A 10,241-nucleotide genomic window follows, 5' to 3' on the forward strand; every position below is an offset into this window, starting at 1 on the left:
AATCAAATACTACAAACTTGCCTTACTTTCAAGTCCTTTATGTCGTTTGAACCTGCCCATTATATCAATTTCTTAGAAAAATAAAATCGGTATTTTTCTCATAATAAATTAAAACTTTCAAAAATATTCTACTAAAGTTTGTTTAGGTTTGAGGGGGTGATGAAACGCTAGCCAAAAAAATATATCACTTGGATCACTGTGGATTCATTGTGCTCCCTAGGAAATTGTAATAAATTCGTTAGGTATAGAAGAAGATTGAGGTTAAGGGCGCCTTCCCACCTGTTATTTGTGTGAATATCAGAAGGTTCTTAGGTGTCAAGGATGAGATGTCACACAGATAATCAATAAGACATCGATCCGTTTGTGGCCAATTTGTCTTCTCTTTTATTTCCGTCAATGTCACAGTGCCCCGGAATTCAGCGAAAGGTAACCTTGTTGAACTCGCTGAGCAATGTAGCTCACTTCTTCAATGTTTTACCAGCTTTGGCTTTGACCTTGATTGCTGCTTGGCTATCTATACAAATAACTTTATTTTTGTTTATACCAAATAATAGAAAGAAAAGTATTTAGCCGCTTCAAAGACAGTAAGTACTTCTGTTTCAAAGACACTGGAGTGCTAAGGCAGCTTTATTCATTTTCCGAGTGGGAGAAGTACTTCTGTTTGAAAGACACTGGAGTGCTAAGGCAGCTTTATTCATTTTCCGAGTCTGAGATTTTACAAAAAAACATACCAGACCCTACCCCCTTCCTCCTCCGTTTTGATCCCGTCCGAAAAAACCGATACGATATGATTTTGTTTTAACGACAGTGTGTTTCATGAATTCTTCCCGAATAGGGATTTCTTTATGGGCTCCTGGGTTAAAATCTATGTAAGACGCCAGTTATAGATATCATTGGTTTTCATCATTGAAAACAACCATTGGAATTTTTTTGACAGCTATCATTAAAAATTTCTGTCACTGAAAAAAATTTCCTGATTGAAATCCACCGTTCTATTTTTACTGACAGAAATCTGTCATTGGAATTGTGTGACATTGGAACAGAAATCAGTGTAACATGCTGTTCTCCGAATGTTTGCCAAATTTTTCAGATTGCTGACTTTTTTATGGTACCTGTAGAGTAATAGTTAGTGCGTAGGATTGTCATTCTAGAATTCTTGGGTTCAATTAATGTCCGTTACATCTAAAGTTTTTTGCACAGGTACTGACTCTTTCTAGAAATTGACAAATCCTCCAAGAGTAATTCTTGTCATGAAAAGTGCTTTCTCTAATTAGCCGTTCGGATTCGGCCTAAAACTGTAGGTCCCTCCATTCCTGACAACAGTACTCGCACACAGGAATAGTGGAGAGTTGTTAGTCACTACTCTAGTTCTCAACGGACTCTTGCGCCACCCAATAAATTAAATTACCAAAATATTGTTATTAATATTTTTGTTAAACTTTTGGAAATATTGACTGTCGGGTACGAATGGGAAGTTATCAGATTGAGTCTCATCCCAGCCACTTTTAGTAATTTAATTTTTGATGTCGGTTTAATTCGTTATGGGGCATTACATAAAGTCACGAAAATGCCTTTCATACATAAAAAAATGATTGAACAAATTCCTACATATTCCAAACACACCCAATACTCGTATCCCTACGACCTATTCATCCCTAATACTTCACCAAAAGGTCAATCAAAGTTGATGAATTCATGGGTAGGTTCTGTTGTTTCCTCCAAATTTGCATAATTTGATTAAGTAACTTCATGCATTTAACTGACAAAATCAACTTAAAATATGACCTAAGCAATTTCTCCAAAAAATTCTAACACTTTCTTCTAAAAATGTCACACGTCCCTATCCCAATATTGTTCAACACAATTTTGTCAACACCACCCTTAGCAAAAAAATTTACTAGCACGATTTCACATGACAACGTTTATTCCAATTCATCCTTAAAAACATACAAAATAAAACCACTTCTTTAGGTTCCACAAGAATCGCAAGTCATCAAAAATAAAAAAAAACAAATTCTTGCTGAGTGATGATAACATTTTGTTTATTTAAATATATAAAATAAGAATATGTACATCGTAAACCACCGCATCAGCATCACGTGCAAATGTAAATATATACATTTTGTTTCCTTGATTCTGAAAGTCTAACAACAAAAATTATAAAAATAAATACTTGCATGGTACGAAAACGAGTAAGTAAAGAATGAGTGCGGCGGGTACTATAATTCAGCTCCAATATTTAAGTTAAACCAAGCGTTAAAAACGCTGAACCAAAAGACAAACTCCAATAGCAAAAGAAACCCGATGCCGCCGCCGCTCTGCTCAAGCTCAAGAATATTCCATCCGCTTCTTACTTTGGTATTCATAACAAATTGCCTACGTGATTGACTTACCAAGTAGAAGTTCATATCTCCAAACCTACTTAATGAAGAAGTGCGTGCGAAAATGCCACTTCCATTTTCCATACTGGTTTTGTTATACTCGCTCCTGTACTTGGGTACTTCTTTCTTCTGTCCCAGGCCGAAACCTATTCCTGCCATAAAATATAAAAACAACTTTACGCAAAATGATGGAGCATGATATTTAAATTGATTTTCTATTCTTGTCGTCCTTGCGGCTACGATCAGGCTTAAAAGATGGCATTACGTTGATTGTTTCGAAAAAAAACGTCAACAGTCTTCTTGCCTTAACTGTAATAATAATTATTGTTAAGAATGTTGTATTCCTGAGCATAAAAAGCTGTCATCAAAGGACACATCAACATCAACTTCAACATCAACATCATAAGAAATTGTAATCTCATCATTACGTGAGTGATTTTTTACTGTTGCGGTTTTTGAAAACAAAGTTTTGAAAGTAGTTTTATACGTTGAATTTGCAAAATAAGTTTCATGCTATTTAAAATGATTTGTGTATAGTTTGTGGATTGGATTTACCGCATTTTGTGGCATGTTAGGATATTAAGAAAACCCTATACACAATGAGGCACAAAATGTACGGATACGGAACCTGAAGTTAAAGTTTTGTATTCAATTTATTTGAACTTTTGCAGTTTGTCCGGGGAAAGTTCGTCTATTGGGAACAACAACTAATGCCATTAAGGAGGCAACGATATTGGTTATAAAATGTTAAATGTATGTAGAGGGATTTAAGAACGCAACATTCTGGCAAAATGCATTTTATAGAAATAGTAGAGGGTGTTTTTTTTCACTGCATGGGAAGTTTCGATTGTCATTTTCTACTGTTTGACAGTTGAGAATTCCTGAACATTGCAATGATAGGGAAATATAGAACGTGGCAAGGCATTCAATATTCGCGTAGTACGGCTACAAAATAAATCTCTGTATTTTCATAGTACGGCCGAAGTTGGGCTCAATGGTAAACTGATGGACATTCCTAGAAGCGCGGCTTTTACGGTTAAATTGTTTAATGTAACTAACTATTTCACTAGAGCATAGACACCACTAATATGATAAATGGGAGTTTTCGATATAAATGATAACAAATACATTAAAAGTGGGTGGAAACCACACCCCTTAAATTAAAAGTCGTTAATTTTCAATTTGTTTCTTTCTTTGTATCATAGGATCTACTTTCGTGCAAATTTCTTAAATTCTACGCTGTTGTGAAGTAAGTTACGGGTTTTGTAATATCTCAGCAACTATTTTTAAATAATGGTGTTGAAATTTTGTTAAGTTATTGTTCTCGACTAGTTTAGTAATGATTTAACTTTTAGAAAGAGATTAACAATAGGCTTCATTTATGTCTGTAAAAGTTAGTAATGCCTAAGAACTTGGATATCGTGTCCTTAGATTAAAATACATGTATTCAAAAATATGTAAGTAGTTTACTTCAAGATCAAATAACCAAACAAACGTTTTTTTGAAGACTCTTAAATATTATTATGATCAAGAGCAATGTTCATGTTATGTGAATGAAATATGTATAAAAGAAAACAATTATCCTTCAAATACTTACTTAATTACTTAAGGTGGCGCTACAATCCTGTGTGAACTTAGGCTTCACCCAACAAACTTCTCCATCTAGCTCTGTCCCTAGCAAGATGTCTCCAGTTCCCACGTGTGTGAGCCACCTGATCCGCGGTCTCCCTTTACTGCGCTGTCCTGTGGGTGTGGATTCGAAGACTTTCAGGGCCGGAGCATTGGTTTCCATGCGCTCTACGTGACCCAGCCATCTTAGTCGGCTTCTGGCTAAGTCTACGTCGCTGTACAGCCCGTACAGCTCGTCGTTCCAGCTCATCCACTACACGCTGAGTTCTTCCGATTATGTCAATTGAAAAATAGTGCCTCTAGTGTTCAAGTGTGAGCTCTGCACTATTCTTTCAAGCACGATGTTAAAAAAATAGCATGACAGCGCATCACCTTGTCTAAAACCTTTTTTGACATGGAAACATTCTGTTAAGTTGTTTCCAACCTTTATGGAGCAGCGTGAATTCTCCATGGTCATCCTGCACAAACAGAGGCAGGGATGCCAAAACTAGACATGGCTCTATACAGCTCGTCCCTGTAGATGCTGTCATATGCGGACTTGAAATCGATAAAAAGATGGTGGGTGTCGATTTGATGTTCTTGTGTTTTTTCTAGGATCTGCCGTTATATGAATATTTGATCGACTGTGGTCTTTCCTGGGCTAAAACCACACTGATAAGGACCTATCAGGTTGTCGACGATAGGCTTTAGACGTTCACATATTACGGCAGAGAAGATTTTATAGGCGATGTTAAGTAGACTGATTCCTCTATTCTTGGTTCAGTTTAGAGGATCTCCTTTTTTCAGGATCGGGCAAACAATACTAAGGTTCCATTCATCGGGCATGCTTTCTTCCAACCATATCTTACAGATAAGTTGGTGCATGCTCCTAACCAACTTATCTCTAGCTGCTTTAAAGAGCTCGGCATTCAAGCCATCCGCTCCAGTGACTTTATTAGACTTCATCTTAGATATGGCAATCTTTACTTCGTCTATGTCGGGAAGACGGGATTGTTGGCTTTCGTCGTCTACGTTGAATGGATCATCCTGCCTGACAGCGGAATTTGGTTCGTCAGCGCCCTTATACAGTCTGCGGAAGTGGTCCTTCCATATCCTTAGTATTGACTGCAGTTCCACTATGATGTTTGCAGCCTTCAGTTCTAGGTTTATGAACCTGTGAATTTTAAATGCTTACATGAGATATTATTTATTCTATGTCAAAAAATTAGGTACAGTTAGTATTCAAAGTCTTCTTTTTCAAGATTACTGGTAAACAAAGTACATTTTTTTTCTACCTTACAATCCAAGCAATTATTTAATTGCTAAAAGCTTTTGGAATATAGGTGCCAGAAAATAACATACCAAGGCATTTTTTTTAACAACAACAACATAGCTTGAGACAAAAAAAAGCCTTATGTTTTTGACTTGCAAGGCAGTTATCATAGATTTGCAAAGTCATCACGAATTTAGTTGAAAAAAATACACCATAAATTTAAAAAAAACTCAAAAGTCTTTCATACCTTTAAACCCTCAAAAACCTGACGTGGTCACACTTAACTTCGGAGAAGTATAAATTGATTTCCAGTAACAATTTGAGGGTATAATTCGGTGTTTTATTACCCAGAGAAAAGGATTCAAAATGAATCATAGGTGAATTATTTTCGGGTAGTTTCATCGTTTTTAATTCTTTATTATACAAAAAATGGTTCACAAATTTCATTTCTTAAGAATAAGAGCATGGCTTTTCTGCCGTCTGCCTGATGTGACATTTTATTATAATTTTTTAATATGAAGTGAGCGAATAAAAATTGAAGTTGCTAATAATTACATAATTTCTGAATTAAAATGTTTTGCTGGGCAAACAAGAATTCTGTTTTGGGAGCGGGTCTAAAAACGTTTTTTTCCAGAATTATGTACAAACACTGTATTATACTGTTTTGTTCTTTCAGTATTTCAAAAACCCTGTAAACATAGGATGCTGCATAACAAAATGCTGCATGAACAAAACACTGTATGTCTTAATACTGTATCTCCTAATCACAATATACTGTATAATGTACTGGGTCGAAAACTTGGATTATTTGTAGAACCGAAGACAAATTCTATCTATCGGATTTACATAAACAGATCTTGTTGTCCAGACAAAAGATAAATTGACTAAAAAATAGTGTAAAAAATGTAATTGTTTCCAATTTTCTCAAAAACCAATATATATTTTTAGATTTGACTTTTTAGTGGTTAATCAAAAATTGAAAACAAATTGTTTTGTTTAAGTCATTTGTCTGTCATTTTTAACTTTAAGGCTTTAAATCATTTTGTAAAAAGTAACTTCAAGAATAGATTTCTGGCTTTGAATCAAGTTATATCACAGTTGCCGTTGCTTTCCAACCTGTGATTTTGTATGTCAAATCACTTTACTGCCTAAAAGTGGGGATACTATACTATTTTATTTATTTATATTTATATTATTGGATATACTATTTTGTCTTCTTTTGACCCAATTTTCTCATTCCAAAGTTATCGTATAGCTTCTAGCAAATTGTCTATTTTTGTTATGTTAGTATTAATTCGTAGACTATTTTAAGCTAGTTTTTGAACGACTACAGATATGGTCATTAAAATAGATACAAAGACAGTTGCTTAAATTAAAACCAAATTAAAATAACAACATGCATTAGAAGTAGTTTTAACCTTTAACAAAAAAAAGTTACGACTCTCTTATTCAAAATAACATGGGTTTTATTTTTGTTTTGCTTGTTGATTGTTTGAAGATGAACCGTTCCTTAGGTAAGACTATGTTTTTGGTGGACATTAAAATAGAAACACATTGCAACTCAGACCTTAATATTTAACTAGTATGAAAAATATTAATTTTTAATATTTTTTTTTAACTTTTATAAAACAATAAGTTTACTTTAGGATTTAAATTTAAATTATTTTAATAATATTACAATTAATTCTAAGGAAAACATGGGTCGTAGTTAGCATTGTTCCCTAGAAGAGAAAACTATCATTTTAGTTTTCCGAAGTGAGGGAAAATCTTTAAGAGATATAGCCAGAGCAGATCCTTCAAATTGATTTCAAAAGCAATTTGACTGCTGAGAGCCAAAATACAGCTGGGAAAACCAAGCAAAACAACCCCAAGAGAAGACTGAAAGATCATTTGCGTCTTGAAAAAAAGATCCTTACAAGTCTTCAAGGGAAATAAAAACTACAGCTTCTAATAACTTAAAGAACTGTTTGTAGAAGACTTGTTGAAGCTAACTTGCTCAGAAGGATCACAATGGTTTTCTAAGGAAAACAAATATAACAACGTGGTTTAAATTCGCCCACGATCATTTTCATTGTAGTGGGCCAAAAGGAGGCAAAAGCTGGAGGAATGGTTTGTGGATAAACGAAGAAAAGATAGATTTGTTCGAAAGTGATGGCAGACAAACCCTTAGAAGGCTTACTTTGAAAGAACTAAATCCCAAATACATCCAGAAAACGGTCAAGAATCGTGGCGGTAGTATCATACTTAAGGGATGATTTTCTTGGTATAGCGTTGGACCAATACATTTGATTGAGGGTAAAATGGGTCAAATATGAAGGTGAATATTATGAAGGATACGATGCTGCCATATGCGGATGAAAATTCCTCTCAAATATGTTCTACAGCAGGACAAATCTGCTCAAAAGTATTTTAAAGACCAAAAATTTTGAGGGAGATTTAAAATGCACGGTTAGGAAACATTTAGCAAAAAATAAAGCCGAACTTTAGAGGATGGTTCAACGGGAGTTATACAATATTACAGTTGACAGATGCCGACGATTATTTTACTCAATGTCCAACAGATTTCACATTGTAAGTAAAGCTAAGGGACAGGCTATCAGATATTAAAATAATTTTGAGATCCAGAATAGCTTTGCATTTAATTTAGTTTTTTTTTTAATCTGTGTATCTATTTTAATGTCCACGAAATTTGTTCCATTTCTTACAATTTCAAATATTTTAAGTTATAGTTTTACCATAAACAATTCGTAGTTTTAATTTGAAAGAAAAAAAAAGGAAATGAAGGCCAAACTTTTTTACTCGATCTTGGAGGCTAATTCACTCGTAGCTAACTATGCGGTTACCAAACGTTTCCTTAAATAAATTTATTATGGCATGAGCTATTTGACCACAGTTCCTCCACATCATGTTTTTCAATAATGAACGAAAGTCAGTGATCATGGGCTTATAGCGGTCATAATTGACTGTAACGAGCCACCATCGTTTTTAAATAAGTGCTAAGTTATTTAAGAGAGTCTTTTAAAAAATAGTAGAGTTTTGGGTAGCAAGATCCATTTAAAATGTTTAGGAATGTTGGCCAATCTAATGTTACATTTCCGAGATATTTTTGTCGGTATCCTCAAAATATGGGGCACACACCAAGTAAGTGGTAAGTAATTTCTGTCGCATCCTGATTACATAGAGTGCATTGGCCAGCAGAGTCATTGCTACAAGCTTTAGCATTTCAGTTCAAAAGACCGCACCTTGCTTTGAAGATTAAGTTGATCATGTTACGAACATTATTATCTTCAAAGTAATTCAGCACTTCCGTATACAAAAGATTGCAATATTAGTCGTGAAACTGTGTTTAGTTGAATACGTAAATTAGATGGCTCAATAGTTCGTTTAGAACTGCGGTCTAATGACTTACAACTCTTAACCATTCCTGTCTACGAGTAATATTATCATGGTAGAGGCAGGGATTAAACTAAAATAATTCTTGTTAAAATGCCAAACCAAACTCAAAATAAATCACTTGACAGCTAACGAAATGGCCCTCAGATATACCTCTAAATAAAACACCCTTTACTTACATAAAAGTTTTTCTACTTGAATACTAAATTTTCCCAAAATTCTTAAATTAAAAACTTTTTAAAATATGTACTACTACGAATTGTATAGCAAACTAAGCCACAATTAATGAAACGAGTATATTTCCTATTTTATAAAATTTGAGCTTTGTCAATCTGATAAAAAAAATCTTAAGAAGTTAAGTTTTATTTGATTGATTTTAAAATCTAACTTTTTAAATAATGTAAACAAGTTATAAGTTTGACTTTAAAGCCGATTTAACTTTTATCTTTATTATTATACAATAATTACTTCAAATCCTTAAACGTTGTAAATTCTAAAACGTGTATTGTTCCTTAAGTTTACAAAAAATAGTTGTCACCCAAAAAACACCATTTGAAAACATAAGAAAAATTATTTCTTTTTACCCAGCGTTAAAAAAGCATGAAACAATTATGTGTCATTTGCTTAGTTTATCTTCCCTAGCCATATTACCTTTCAACCCTTTCGAAAACGATTATACCAAAAGTCAAAAAGGGGATGGCGAGGAATATCCTGCTTGCATATCAACCATTAAATTTTAGTAGTTGTTTTGTTTTAATAATTTTTGTTTGTCATATTTTGTTAGCTTTTATTTGGTCTAGTTGGTATATATTTGAGTCCCAAGAAACAAAACCCAGATTCATAAGTTTCAGTTGATGTTGGTCAAAAAAACACAACAGCATCAGATCTCCCAACTTCTATATTTTTAGCTATATTATGCATGATTTAAATTGGATCTTTAATTTAAATTCTTTCAACCCTCTACGAAAACTAAACTTGATAACAAAATACATTCAACATTATAGCAATTAAAATAATCACATCGCTGCTGCTGCTGCTGTAGAGTAGCATTTGTTTTTGCTTTTTCTTTCTTTCTTTTCACATAAAACTGTAGAATATGCAACTTAAACTATAAGCTTTTCATAACATTCTACTCCACTCGTATACTTACCATTAGATTTTAGAGCCATATTGCATCTCCTCACATTGAATAGAAAGAAAATAAAAAACATTTCATATGCCAATATAATCTAGCTGCACTTCCATGGGGGACACCTGAAGCACGACAACATATTTAATATTTTAAGTATTGTCAAGGATAACATCTTATTCAAGAGTGAAACCAAATTGCACCTTCTTCACTTTTACCATTGCCATATTATCCTGTGCTGTGGATTCCATTTGAATAGAAAAGATACATAAATTCTGAAGAAGAATGCAAAACAAGAATTCCAAGATATATCCTATATAGGATAGGTATAGAGGTACACCACTATGTATGGTATACTCGTACCTTACCTTCTACCTATCTACCATCGGATAAGCGACCAGGAATATGGATAGATAGAGATACCTCCATAATACAACATCAACATGCAAATATGTTG

This window comes from Eupeodes corollae, chromosome 1 (genome assembly GCF_945859685.1).
Source record: "Eupeodes corollae chromosome 1, idEupCoro1.1, whole genome shotgun sequence".
Classification (NCBI taxonomy): Eukaryota; Metazoa; Arthropoda; class Insecta; order Diptera; family Syrphidae; genus Eupeodes; species Eupeodes corollae.